The sequence below is a fragment of the Hypanus sabinus genome, chromosome 21 (genome assembly GCF_030144855.1).
Source record: "Hypanus sabinus isolate sHypSab1 chromosome 21, sHypSab1.hap1, whole genome shotgun sequence".
Taxonomy (NCBI): domain Eukaryota; kingdom Metazoa; phylum Chordata; class Chondrichthyes; order Myliobatiformes; family Dasyatidae; genus Hypanus; species Hypanus sabinus.
In genome coordinates this window covers 59,846,857-59,861,249 of record NC_082726.1, presented here as the reverse complement: position 1 = coordinate 59,861,249, position 14,393 = coordinate 59,846,857, and the positions used below count along the sequence as shown (strand labels likewise).

General features: G+C 43.8%; 1 protein-coding gene across 3 annotated transcripts in view; it reads right to left on the bottom strand.

Annotated features, from left to right (window-relative positions):
* Window positions 1-14,393, bottom strand: part of LOC132379101 (SH2 domain-containing adapter protein F-like) — a 267,029-nt gene that overhangs the window by 59,029 nt on the left and 193,607 nt on the right. The gene's annotated exons all lie outside the window — the stretch shown is intronic.

Genomic DNA, 14,393 nt, shown 5'->3' with positions numbered 1-14,393 from the left:
TTGTGGATCACTCTCCCTGTCTCCCTTCCCTCCCTAGTTAGAGTCAGTATTTAGTAGATGCACCTTAGGCAGCAATTACAGCCTTGACAATAGAAAATAGACAATAGGTGCAGAAGTAGACCATTCAGCCCTTCGAGCCTACACTGCCATTTTGAGATCATGGCTCATCAACTACTATCAATACCCAGTTCCTGTCTTGTCCCCATATCCCTTGATACCCCTATCCATAAGATACCTATCTAGCTCCTTCTTGAAAGCATCCAGAGAATTGGCCTCCACTACCTTCCGAGGCAGTGCATTCCACACCCCCACAACTCTCTGGGAGAAGAAATTTTTCCTTAACTCTGTCCTAAATGACCTACCCCTTATTCTCAAACCATGCCCTTTGGTACTGGACTCTCCCAGCATCTGGAACATATTTCCTGCCTCTATCTTGTCCAATCCCTTAATAATCTTATATGTTTCAATCAGATCCCCTCTCAATCTCCTTAATTCCAGTGTGTACAAGCCCAGTCTCTCTAACCTCTCTGCATAAGACAGTCCAGACATATATAACCATATAACAATCACAGCACGGAAACAGGCCACCTCGGCCCTCCTAGTCCGTGCCGAACTCTTAATCTCACCTAGTCCCACCTACCCGCACTCAGCCCATAACCCTCCACTCCTTTCCTGTCCATATACCTATCCAATTTTACCTTAAATGACACAACTGCACTAGCCTCTACTACTTCTACAGGAAGCTCATTCCACACAACTATCACTCTCTGAGTAAAGAAATACCCCCTCGTGTTTCCCTTAAACTTTTGCCCCCTAACTCTCAAATCATGTCCTCTCGTTTGAATCTCCCCTACTCTCAATGGAAACAGCCTATTCACGTCAACTCTATCTATCCCGCTCAAAATTTTAAATACCTCGATCAAATCCCCCCTCAACCTTCTACGCTCCAATGAATAGAGACCTAACTTGTTCAACCTTTCTCTGTAACTTAAGTGCTGAAACCCAGGTAACATCCTAGTAAATCGTCTCTGCACTCTCTCTAATTTATTGATATCTTTCCTATAATTCAGTGACCAGAACTGTACACAATATTCCAAATTTGGCCTTACCAATGCCTTGTACAATTTTAACATTACATCCCAACTTCTGTACTCAATGCTCTGATTTATAAAGGCCAGTGTTCCAAAAGCCTTCTTCACCACCCTATCTACATGAGACTCCACCTTCAGGGAACTATGCACTGTTATTCCTAGATCTCTCTGCTCCACTGCATTCCTCAATGCCCTACCATTTACCCTGTATGTTCTATTTGGATTATTCCTGCCAAAATGTAGAACCTCACACTTCTCAGCATTAAACTCCATCTGCCAACGTTCAGCCCATTCTTCTAACCGGCATAAATCTCCCTGCAAGCTTTGAAAACCCACCTCATTATCCACAACACCTCCTACCTTAGTATCATCGGGATACTTACTAATCCAATTTACCACCCCATCATCCAGATCATTTATGTATATATTTATGTACATCCCAGGAATTAACCTTGTGAATCTACGATGCACTTCCTCTACAGCCAGGATGTCCTTCCTTAACCCTGGAGACCAAAACTGTACACAAAATCCCAGGTGTGGTCTCACCAGGGCTCTGTACAAATGCAAGAGGATTTCCTTGTTCTTGTACTCAATTCCCTTTGTAATAAAGGCCAACATTCCATTAGCCTTCTTCACAGCCTGCTGCACTTGCTCATTCACCTTCACTGACTGATGAACAAGGACTCCTAGATCTCTTTGTATTTCTCCCTTACCTAACTCTACACCGTTCAGATAATAATCTGCCTTCCTGTTCTTACTCCCAAAGTGGATAACCTCACACTTATTCACATTAAACGCCATCTGCCAAGTATCTGCCCACTCACCCAGCCTATTCAAGTCACCCTGAATTCTCCTAACATCCTCATCACATGTCACACTGCCACCCAGCTTAGTATCATCAGCAAATTTGCTGATGTTATTCTCAATGCCTTCATCTAAATCATTGATGTAAATTGTAAACAGCTGTGGTCCCAATACCGAGCCCTGTGGCACCCCACTAGTCACCACCTGCCATTCCGAGAAACACCCATTCACCGCTACCCTTTGCTTTCTATCTGCCAACCAGTTTTCTATCCATGTCAATGTCTTCCCCCCAATGCCCTGAGCTTTGATTTTACCCACCAATCTCCTATGTGGAACCTTATCAAATGCCTCCTGAAAATCGAGGTACACTACACCCACTGGATCTCCCCCGTCTAACTTCCTAGTTACATCCTCGAAAAACTCCAACAGATTAGTCAAGCATGGTCTGACCTTGGTAAATCCATGCTGGCTTGGCCCAATCCTATCACTGCTATCTAGATATGCCACAATTTCATCCTTAATAATGGACTCTAGCATCTTCCCCACCACTGATGTCAGGCTGACAGGTCGATAGTTCTCGAGTCTGTCAGCTTTGCACATCTGAACAATTGTTCTCCATTCTTCTTTACAAAATTGCTCAAGTTCTGTCAGATTGCATGGGGAAATTAAATGAACAACTCTTTTCAAGTTCAGCCCCAAATCCTCAGTTGGATTGAGGTCTGGACTCTGATTTGGCCACTCCACGACATTAACTTTGTTGTTTTAAAGCCATTCCTGTGTAGCTTTGGCTTTATGCTTGGGGTCATTGTCTTGCTGGAAAACAAATCTCCTCAGTAGCAGTTCTCTTGCAGACGGCATCAGGTTTTCCTCCAGGATTTCCCTGTATTTTGCTGCATTCATTTTACCCTCTACCTTCACAAGCCTTCCACGGCCTGCTGCAGTGAAACATCCCCACAGCATGATGCAGGCAGGAGTGTTATGTATTTAATATTTCAGTAATATTTGAGTAATATTGTAAATACATCACTTGATTAAGCATTCTTTGTTTAAATAATTCAATACATGAATGCCATATGTCATCACACTGCCAGGCCATATGTGCACACCTTGCTTACAGTAAAAACGTAACGAGACCTGTTCTCCTGTCCTTTTCGTGCAATTAACTTTATGCTTTGGAGTTACGGAATATAACAGTAGCAATGAGGAAGTTGCTGATTTCCACAGGCTAACAGAGCCTGGACACAGTGGGACAGAACTCAGCCTGGAGTAGGTTATTAAATTGGCAAAAACACAGGTGGACCTTCTTTAAGAGGTGCTACCTGAAGAGGGGTGATCCGTTTTCTACAAAATGCTGGACAAACTCAGCAGTTCGGGTGTGTTATTGTTTTATGTGGCACGTTCCACCCTGACCAACACACCACACAACAAATTCTGAATATATGTAAATGCACTGTATATAAAGTTGATCCTTGATTCCTGATGGAGAAATCCATTCCAGGCAGTAGAAATGGATTTTGTTCTGACCATGTCGATACCCCCTAATCCAGCTGACGGGGTTTCCCGAGCGACTGAACGGTGAAAGGGTAACTTGCTCACTGGTAAGTGGACCACTGTTCCAGGAGTCCATGACAAAGCAGACTGTTTCGTTTGTCCCGACTAAATCAGAACACAGCTGGCAATCTCCTCTCTCTCTTCAACTGTGAAAGGAACTCATTAAGTGAAAGGGTTCACCAACTGGAAGCCTGCGTCAAATGGCTTTACAGTGCCACACGGACACCCACGCAGGCAGAACAGGCATAAATATTCACACAGGCACACAGTAGCGGCTTTTCTGATAGTATGCCCAAGATTTCGGGGGAAGGGAGAACGAGATGGAGGTAAATAGACAAACAGACAGATAGAAAGAGAGTGAGCGAGAGAGAGAAAGGGTTGGAGAGAGGAGAGAGAGAGGGAAAGAGAGAGACAGAGAGAGACACACAGACAGAGAAGAGAGGGAGTGAAAGAGGGAGAGTGGAGAGAGGGTGAAGTTGGGAGGGAGCAGGAGAGACTGCGAGGGGGGGGAGACAGAGAGGGAAGGGAAATAATGAGATGGAAAATAGAGAGAGAGGGTTGGGGAGAGAGACAAGAGAGAGTGACAAAGAGAGGGCAGAAAACTGGAAAGTGAGAGCCAGAGAAAAAAGGGAGACAGAAAGAGAAAGAATGAGAAACTGGTGGAGAGAGAGGAAGGAAGAAGACAGAGAAAGGGAGAGGAAGGAAGAGAGCAGAAGACAGATTGAGTGTAAGAGGGAGATTGTGGAGGTGATTCCAGAGCCTGGGGCTCAGGCAGTTGTATGCACAGCTGCCAATAATTTGTGCTGCACTAGTGGTCGATTTGTACAGTGTTTGTACAGACGGAGAGGGAGAGGTGGGAACTAAACAGCAAATTCTCATTGTTTGAATATAAAACAAACATCTGGAGAAATTCAATGGGTCAGGCAGCATCTATCTCTGGGAGGAAATGGACAGTTAATGTTTTGGGGCAAGACCCTTCACTAGCAATGGCAAACAAGTTGGGGATCGTGCTAGGAATACAGACAGGTCCACATAGCCAACAAAAAAAAAAAATCCCATCCTGTATAAAGACCTGAAACAAGAACTTGCTCAACCCCTTGAGCTCTAACAGTTTTTTCTCTGCTCCAGTCTGTTGTGTCTCCTATTACTTTAATCTCTGCATCGTCCTGCCATGTTAGTGTATGACTTTGCATGAAAGGTTTACGAAGATGTTGCCGTGATTAGAGAGAGGTTAACCAGGCTCAATCTTTACTTCTTGGAACATAGGTGAATAAGAGGCGTCCTTATAGAAATGTTTAAAATTATAAGGTGGTCTTTTCTGCCGGGAAGGGGAGTCCAAAACAATAAGGATAGGTTTAGGATGAGAGGGGAAAGATTTAGAGCTTAGACACACTAAAGCACAGTACAGGCTCTTTGCCTATGATGTTGTGCCTACCTTATAACCTACTCTAAGATTAATCTCTTGCATAGCCCTCCATTTTTCTATCATCCATGCACTTTTTTAAGAGTCTCTTAATTGTCTCTAATGTATCTGCCTCCATCACCATCCCTGCAGGGCATTCCGCACACACACCACTCTATGTTAAACCTCCGAAATTTCCTCTATACTTTCCTCCAATCATGTTAAAACTATGCCCTCTTGTGTTGGTCATTTTTGCCCTGGGGAAAAAAGTCTCTGACTATCTACTTGACCCATGCCTCTTGTCAACCTGCAGACCTCTATCACATCATCTCTTTTACTCCTTCACTTCAAAGAGCTCGCTCAACCTTTTCTCATAAGACAGTTATCATCTGATAAATCTCCTCTGTACCTTAAAAGGGGCCTGAGAGGCTACTTTATTACGCAGAGTGGTGAGTGCATGGAATGTGCCTGAGGAAGGGGTTGAGGAAAGTGCAACAGGATCATTAAGCATACCCAGATAGGTACAGGAAGGGGCGGAGCTTACACAGGAAATTGGCATGAGCAGTTGGGCACCAAGGTCATCGTGGACTGATTAGGCCGAAGGACCTGTGCCTGTGCACAATGACTCAGTGACTAGAGTAATGAACATTTCTGAAATATAACGGAATACCTTTTCCCTTACCCATTACTCCATACACTTTATCCAGAGAGGCTGCTTACAACAAAAGTAGCCCCGCCCAACACCTTTATATTCTGGAGTCTTCCCCCTCCCTTCTCGGTCCTGAAGAAGGGTCTCAGTCTGAAACATTGACTGTTTATTTCTCCCTACAGCTGCTGCCTGACTGGCTGAGTTTCTCCAGCATTTTGTGTGTGTTGCTTTTTATCTTTCTATTGTTCTCTAGAGCTGCAAATGTTTCCTGTTTAGGCAAAAGCAAATTGGCACATGGGTGGCACACTCTGTCCTGGACCTAGAGGTTCCCGCTACCGTCTGTGAGGAGTTTGTACGGTCTCCTCAGGATCGCGCAGGTTTCCTCCCGGTGCTCTGCTTTCCTCCCATTTTCCGAACATGTACAGGTTTGGTTTGGGAAACTGTGAGCATGCTGCATTGGTGCCGGAAGCATGCAGGCTAGCACATTCTCAGACTTTGCTGGTTGTTGATGCAAACGACGCATTTCACTGTTGTTTGATGTTTCGGACTACATGTGACAAATAAAGTTAATTTGTTTAGATTCTGGGTTCAGGTCCCACTCTCAAGACTAAGACCAACAGCTCAGGCTGACTCGAGGGAGTGCTGTACTGTTGAGGTCTCTAGATGTCTACCTGATGTTCCACCTGCTCCTCTAGGTCGGTGTAAAAAAAATCCTACGGTACGGCAGCAGTTAGCACAACGCTATTACAGCTCAGGGTGTAGGATTTCGGAGTTCGATCCTGGTGTCCTTTGTAAGGAGTTTTGTACATCCTCCCCGTGGATTTTCTCTGGGTGCTTCGGCTTATTGGGCATTGAAAATTGTCCCGTGATTAGGCTAGGGTTAAACTGATTGGTTGCTGGCGGCATGGCTCGAATTACCTTTATCAGGCCTCGGCTCAAAGAGTCAACTGTCTATTCTATACCATAGGTGAAATCAAGGATCAACTTTATTCACCATAGATATTTACATGGATTAGGAATTTGCTGTGGTGTGTTGGTCAGGGCACGACATGCAACAAAAACATTCAACAATTAAAAAGAAAGAATTATATAAAAATTAAAGTTAGAGGCTAAAGGATGAGTATGGAACAAAATGTGCATTAATGAGTTAATACCAGCATGTATTTACAATGTAATCAGCATTATAAACTCTGGTTTATAATGTGTCTATAGTTCAGTGCAGTGATGGGCTAACCAGAATGGTTGATCAGACTAACTGCCTGGGGGAGAAACTTCGAAGAAGACATGAAGTTTTTGTTTTAATAGCCCTATAGCATTTTCCGGAAGGGAGCTGTTAGAATAGACATTTTCTGGGCGGGTAGAGTCCTCAGTGATTTCTCCTGCCTGCTTTTGTCCTGGAAACATACGTTCTGTAGTGATGGTAGACTGCAGCCGATGATCTGACAGCTTGCTGTAGTTGTTGTATATTGTGAGTTGATGGTGCCTGACTCGCTGAGTTCCTCCAGCATTTTGTGTGTTGCTCAGGATTTTCAGCCCCTGCAGAATCGCTTGTGGTAGTGGAATTATCCTGATTCTACCACTGTAATTTCAGCCTAAGAATTGTTAAATTGCTATTGAAAAGACTGTTTACTTTGAGCCAAATGCTCTGGGCCACCTCACTGAATGGGCTGACACATTCTTGCCCGTAAACACTAAGCTTCCAAATCTTCCTCCACCACTGGATCCTCGACTTCCTCAACGGAAGACCACAGTTCGTGCAGATTGACAATAACACCTTCTCCTCACTAACAATCAATACAGACACACCTCATGGATGCACGCTTACACCCATGACTGTGGCTAGGTGCAGCTCAGACACCATCTATATATTTGCCGATGACAACTATTATTGGTAAAATCTCAGAAGTGCCAAGGAGCTGTATAGGACTGAGATAGACTGGCTGTTCGAGTTGTATGATAACTACAATTTTCCACTCAACATAACAAGACCAAGGACTTGACTGTGGACTTCAGGAAGGAGAAGTTGGGAGAGTACAGATCAATCCTCGTTAAGGGGTCAGTGAAGGGAAGTATGAGCAGTTTCAAGTTCCTGGGTGTCAATATCTCTGAAGATCTATCCTGGGCCCAACAAATCAACGCAATCATGAAGAAGGCATGCCAGCAGTTCTCCTTAATTACGAGTTTGAGGAGCTTTGGTATGTCACCAAAGATCCTTGCAAATTGCTAGGGATGTACCATAGAGAGCGTTCTAACTGGCTACAACACTGTCTGGTGTGGAGCCCCCAATGCAAAGGATGACAAGAGATTACAGGAAGCTGTAGACTCAGCTATCTCCTTCACAGACACCACCCTCTCCACCACCAAAGACATCTTCAAGAGGCGGTGCCTCAAAATAAAAAAGGCAGCATCCATCATTAAGGACCATCACCATCTAGGGCATGCCCTCTTTTCATTACTACCATCAGGGTGGAGGTGCAGAAGCCTGAAGAACCACACTCACTGATTCAGGGAACAGCTTCTTCCCCTTCCCAATCAGAATTCTGAGTAGGCCATGAACACTACCTCACCACCCCTATTCAGATACTATTTATTTATTTTGTAATTTATAGTAAAATTAGCAATTTGTCACAAAACAACAAATGTCATGACGTATCAGTGATAATAAACCTCTAATTCTGAGGAACTTGCTCTCGCCGCCCCCAGTGGCTAGAAGCTGTAAGTGCAGTGTGACAGTTGCATTTGCAGAACACAATGGGAAATGCTGATGAGGGAGATTCAGTCTTGTCTCTGCAAGGTGTGGACAAGATTGGCCAGGGCTGTCACATCCCTTCACTGCCAGCTATCAGGAGACTTGGCACCAGACCGGCCATCTGAGGTTTTACATCATTGGAGGCTTCAACACAATACTTCGTAGTCCAAAACACCTGTTCAGTCAGGTCTCCATAATTCTATTTTATTTCTTTATTTTCTTGTGAGTGCCTGCAAGAAAGTGAGACTCAAGGTAGTATTTGGTGACATATATGTACATTGATAATAAAGTTACTCTGGCTTGGCCCTTTGCCCAGCACCACTCCAACCTCTCTAAATTATGTGCAACAAAATGCTTCTTTGAAAATGATAAAGTTTTGTTTTTGTCTATCAGTTTCCTGGACTTGGGTCAAAATTAATTGTTCTCCTGGAAGATTGATAAGGATCAACCCTTGACAGATCTGGACAAGAACAGGTTTTGCACAGTTACTATCAAATGAGAGGAGGTTGCCACCGAGAAACTTGCCCATTAACCTCTGCTCTCTTACCCTCTCTCCCTAACCAACCCTCCTCACTTCCACTTTCTGCTCCTGACCTCCATCCCTGGCACTTGCTCTCTGCCTTTGATCCCCCTCTACACTTTTCCCTCTCTCTCTGCCTCTAATTCCTCTTTTGCCCCTCTCCCTCCCCCACCCTCTCTCTCTTTCCCCCTCCCTCCCCCACCCTCCCTCTATCACGCTCTCTATCTCTCTCTCTCTCTCTCTCTCTCTCTCTCTCTCTGCCTTCCTCTGTCTTTCTCTCTCTCTCAGGCTCCCATTCCCTGAATTACACTGGGGAGTGGGAGACATGAAATGCTGTATATCTGTGTACAAAAGGTGATGGTTAGAGAGATGCCTGTTGTTCCTACTGAAGATCACATGGAGAAGCAACACAAAAAGGCGCAGCAAAAGTTTTTTAAAAAATAAATTATTTATTATGTACAAATGTCTATGTTGTCACACGGTTACAGCATTCCATTAAAAAGAACACACTTCAGCAGCCTGTGGTGTAGGGGCTGTGGAGGATAGTTTAACATGCTCAAAACAACGTTAGGTACCAGGGTAATTCACACAGGCATGCAGTCACAGCATGGCTTAACCAGAATGAGTCCTACCCCCTGACCCATCTCTGTCTGTGATACCACTGGGAGAAAGAAGGAGGAATGGAGAGAGGGCAGGAGGAAAAGAGCGGACAGCAGAGGAGGGTTAAGGGGAAGAGAAAGGGAAAAGGAGGAGGGGAAGGAGGGGAGGATAAGGAAGGGAGAGCAGGGGAGGGGAGGCTGAGAAGGGTACAGGGGTGAAGGGAGGTGGTTAAAGAGGAGGGGGATGGGAGAGGAAGGGGGAGTGAGAGGGAAGAATAGCGGGAGAGGACAGGATGGAAGCGGGGGAGCTTGCTGTGAAATGGGTGGTGGGATAGATGGAAGCGATAAGTAAAAGAGGAGAAGATGGGATATGAGTTGGGTAGAAGAGATAGGATAGGTATTGGTAAAGGAGAAGATGGGATGTGTGTTGGGTAGAGGAGAAGATGGGATGTGTGTTGGATAGAAGAGAAGATGTGACATGGGATGTGTTGGGCAGAGGAGAAGATGGGATATGTGTTGGGTAGAGGGTAGGACAAGTGAGGCTGGTGAAGTGATGCAGAGGGAAATCTGGTTGGGATAGGAGAAAGAGATGATGGAGTGGGAGGGAGAGAGAGTTTAGGATGGGACAAGGAGAAGGATGTTGTGATGGGAGAAGAGAGATGAAGAGAAGGTAGGGTGGGGTTTGTTGGGTGACTTGGGAGAGGGAAGGCCAGGGGAATGGAGATTCACTTGTGCTCCTGTTCCCTCCATGTAGAGGGAGTTGTTTCCAGCTAGGATTGGGCTCCATTCTGCCATGTTCTAATGGATATGAACATAGGAGTTATAATTAATAACCTTGCAGGTGACACTACAGTTGGTAATGTAGTGGATGTTGAGAAGAGTTTTCTAAGGCTACTTGGGACATAGAATGAATGGCAATTTGGACGGAGCAATAGCAGATGGAATTTAATCTGAAGTGATGTGTTTTGGGACGTCAAATCGGGGTGGGATGTATACAGTGAATTGTAGAGCATAAAGGAATATTGGTGAACAGAGAGACCTTGTGGTTCAAGTCTATTAGTAACATTGGTGGTGAGAAGGCATATGGCACACTAGGTGGAGACACAAAATATAGAAATAGGGATGTCATTTTGCAAGTTTAGAAAACATCAGTTGGACCACACTTGGTGCATTGTGTGGTTCCAGTCATGGCACTTTAGGAAGGACAAGGTTGTGTTGGGCAGGGTGAAGAGCAGATTCACCAGGTTTTTGTCTGAATTAGAGGGCTTTAGTTATGGTAGGTCATTGATCTTTATTTCTCTGTCAGAGGTATGTAACATTAGGAAAGGCATGGATGTGGTCTGAATCTTTTCTCAAGGGAGGGGCATCAGAAACAAGGTGGCACAAGCTGAAGGAAAGAGAGAGTTTTCAAGGGGGTTGGTGTGGGGCAGTGTGGCTGATATCTGGAACTTGCTGCCTGGGGAGGTGGAGGAATCAGATACAATCACTACAGTTAAGATAGACTGCAATAGGCACTTAAATAGCCAAGGAATAAAAAGATACAGACCTAATGAAAGCAAATGGACAAAAAAGGTCAGCATGGGCATAGTGGGCTGAAGGGCCTGTTTCTGTGCTGTACGATTCTGTGACTCTATGACCAAGGGTAGACATTCCCCTGTGTTTGAAAAATAGCTGAACAGTGCCCTGTGTCCCAATTCAAGTATCATCAGAAAGTAATTTCTACTGGTTCCAACCAAGACCACAACTCATATTGTCCCTGATCCTGGGAAACTTGACCAGGAGCAAGGATGACACTAATTTATGGCCCCAACAGCCCTGACACACTGAGGTAAAACATAGCATCTGACCAGCAAACCAATACAACAGATAACAGCCTGTTTAAAAAAGTAGCTCCACTAACATATACAACTAGCTGCTGTTGCTAATGGCAAATACTAAACAATTGCATACACTCATTGGAAATATTGTTAAAAACATTATTTGCCCATAAGGTCTTGTATAATAATTTTTTATGAACTCTGATAATCTGGCATCTGATTTTTCAGAAAGAGATTGACAAGATGGTGAAGAAAGCATTTGACAGGGTGGTATAGAGGATGGTGAACAGGGCGTTTAACATGGTCATGAAGAAGAAGGTGGTTGACAAGATGGTGAAGGTTTTTGATGTGATCCTCTGCTGCATGTTTCAATCACTGTACCACTAATATATACTAATTAGTTGCTATTGGTCATGAAAATACAATCTAATTACATATCCTAATTGGAAATACTATTAAACACACAAACTGCCCATAAAACTTTGTACAATTGCCAGTTGTACATAAATGCCAATAATCGGACATCTGATCGTCCCAAAGTCCCATAAGTCTGACAGTTTACACAGTGGTCTGAGAGATGGGCTGAGGATCCAGAGCACAAGCGGGATGTGAGGCCAGAGCTGGGGTTCCACAGCACAATGTCTTTGACCCCTTACCATCAGGCAGGAGGTACCATAGTATTTGCGCAAGGACTGTTAGGATGGGAAACAGCTTCTTCCTCCAGGCCGTGAGAATACTGAACTCCCTGCTGCCACCCGGGTCCAATCACACATGAAGTTACACTGTTTACTTTTTACCTTGTGACATAAATGCGCTTTGTGCTAAATGTCAATCTTCTGGAATATATTTTACTATTTTGTTTATTTACATGTGGTAATATTACTTTATGTGTTGTGTGTGAGTTATATGTACTGTGTCGTGCACCATGGTTTGATGGAGCACTGTTACATTTGGCTGGATACATATATATGGTTAAATAACAATAAACTTTAAATTGACCTTCAGCAGCCAGGGACGGAGTCCAAGTGTGCAACCGGAACCAGGATTGGGGTCTGGAATAGCCGGGATCAGGATTATGGGAACGAGTTGAGAATCAGAATATTTGTACATTTCCTGCTAACTTTAGCCACTGGAAAATTTATAACACCACTATTTAACGTGTAAAATAGAAGTGTGTTTGGGTATGAGGTACCATCCAATAATCTGGAAAATCTACTGGTTCGGAAACACCAAAACCCCAATGATGCCAGATAGTCAAGTTTTAAGTTCAAGTTTGATTGTCATTCAACTGTACACATGTATAGAGCTAAGTGAAATTCTGTTCCTCTGGGGCCAAGGTGCGAAACAGCACATAGGGTTACAGAGTAATATTAGCACAGGTCCCTAGCCTGAAGATTAATGGTGCGTGGGATGTTGTCCTGAAGCAATGTTCCTGCAAGTTTCTATCCATTGGAACTTTATCAAAAAACTAATTGGAAATGTTAAGTAAATATACTTAATATCAATTCTGACTGGCCATTCATCTGTCATTTAGGTGGATGGAAGTTCTGTTGTCTGCAGAAGTGGAGCTGAGCTATGATTCTGGGTCCATGCATGTAAGTGTCATTACAAAGAAAGCACAGTAGCGACTCTACTTTCTTAGAAGTTTGTGAAGATTTGACATGCCATCTAAGACGTCAACAAACTTCTAAAGATATGTAGTGGAGAGTATGGAACACAGCCTGGTATGGAAACACCAATGCCCTGGAAAGGAAAATCCTGCAAAAAGTAGAGGATACATTTTTGTCCATCGCAGATAAAGCTCTCCCCACCATTGAGTATATCTACTAGGAGCACTGTAGGAAAGCAGCATCCATCATCAAGAACCCCAAACATCCTGGCCACGCTCTCACCTCACTGCTGCCAAAAGGGAGAAGGTACAGGAGCCTCAGGACCCTCACCACCAGGTTCATAAAGTTATCTTCCCTCAACCATCAGGCTCTTGAACCAGTGTGGGTAACTTCACTCACCTCAACACTGAACTGCTTCCACAACCGATGGAATCACTTTTAAGGACTTTTCATCTCATGTTCTCAATATTTATTGCTTATTTATTTATTATTATTATTTTGTTAGTTTTGTTTGTTTTTTGTATTTACGTTATTGGGAGAAGAGGCAAGCATTGTGGATAGAGGTGCAATTGCCAATAATTGTCTATGAATACAGTGCTGTGCAAAAGTTTTAGGCACATACTGTATATATAGCTAAGGTGTCTTAAGACATTTGCTCTGTATTGTACTTGTTAATGTGAAGTGGAGAGTGAGTATGTAAATCTGGCAGGGGTGAAGGATGTTGAGGGTGGTGAGGGTGGAACTCTGTGAGAGGGGTGTAGGACAGGTGCAGAGAAGGAGTGCCAGAAGGGGGGTGGTGCAGGTGCAGACATACACTTCCCTGAAACATCAGGTAACATCATTTGATTCCAAGCAATTGGTTTATTGATCATTTCAGAATACCTCTCTGGTGCTTCCTGCCCCCTCCCCTCTCCTTTCTCCTCTTTCCAACCATGATTCCCCTCTCCCTGCCCCTTCCCACTCTCAGTCCACATCAGAATCATCACTCACATATGTCATGAAATTTGTTTCTTTTTTTTGTGGCAGCCGTAGAGTGCAATACATAATATTATTACAGTACTGTGCAAAAGTCTCACTATATATACTTACCTAAGACTTTTGCACAGTACTGTATGAAACATAAATGCATTGACACATGTACCCCCACTATGTCATCCACACACAGGAGTCCTTTCCAAGAAAGGCCAAATTTAAATGACTGTGCACAGCTCTGGATAAGTGATATCCAAAATTTTGATACTACAAAGTGGGGTTTGTCTACAAAAATGAGTAAATCTAGGCAAGATTTTTCACTGATCTGTAGATTATATGAAAAGGATTCACTTTATTACAGCCATAGAGCCTACTGCGCAGAAACAAGCTCTTCGGCCCATCCAGACCATGCTAACTATTATTCTCTGTAGCTCCATTGAATACAATCACAGATCACTACAGCACTCATTCTACAGATGGGCTTCAAGTTCAATCCAAGAACAGCCACCTCCCTTCAACCATTCTACTCTTAAACCAACTGGCACAACCCTAATCACTGCAGTTTAGCAACACGATGACCACTTCCATCACTGCACTAAGATGGAAACACAGAAACATAGAAAACCTAT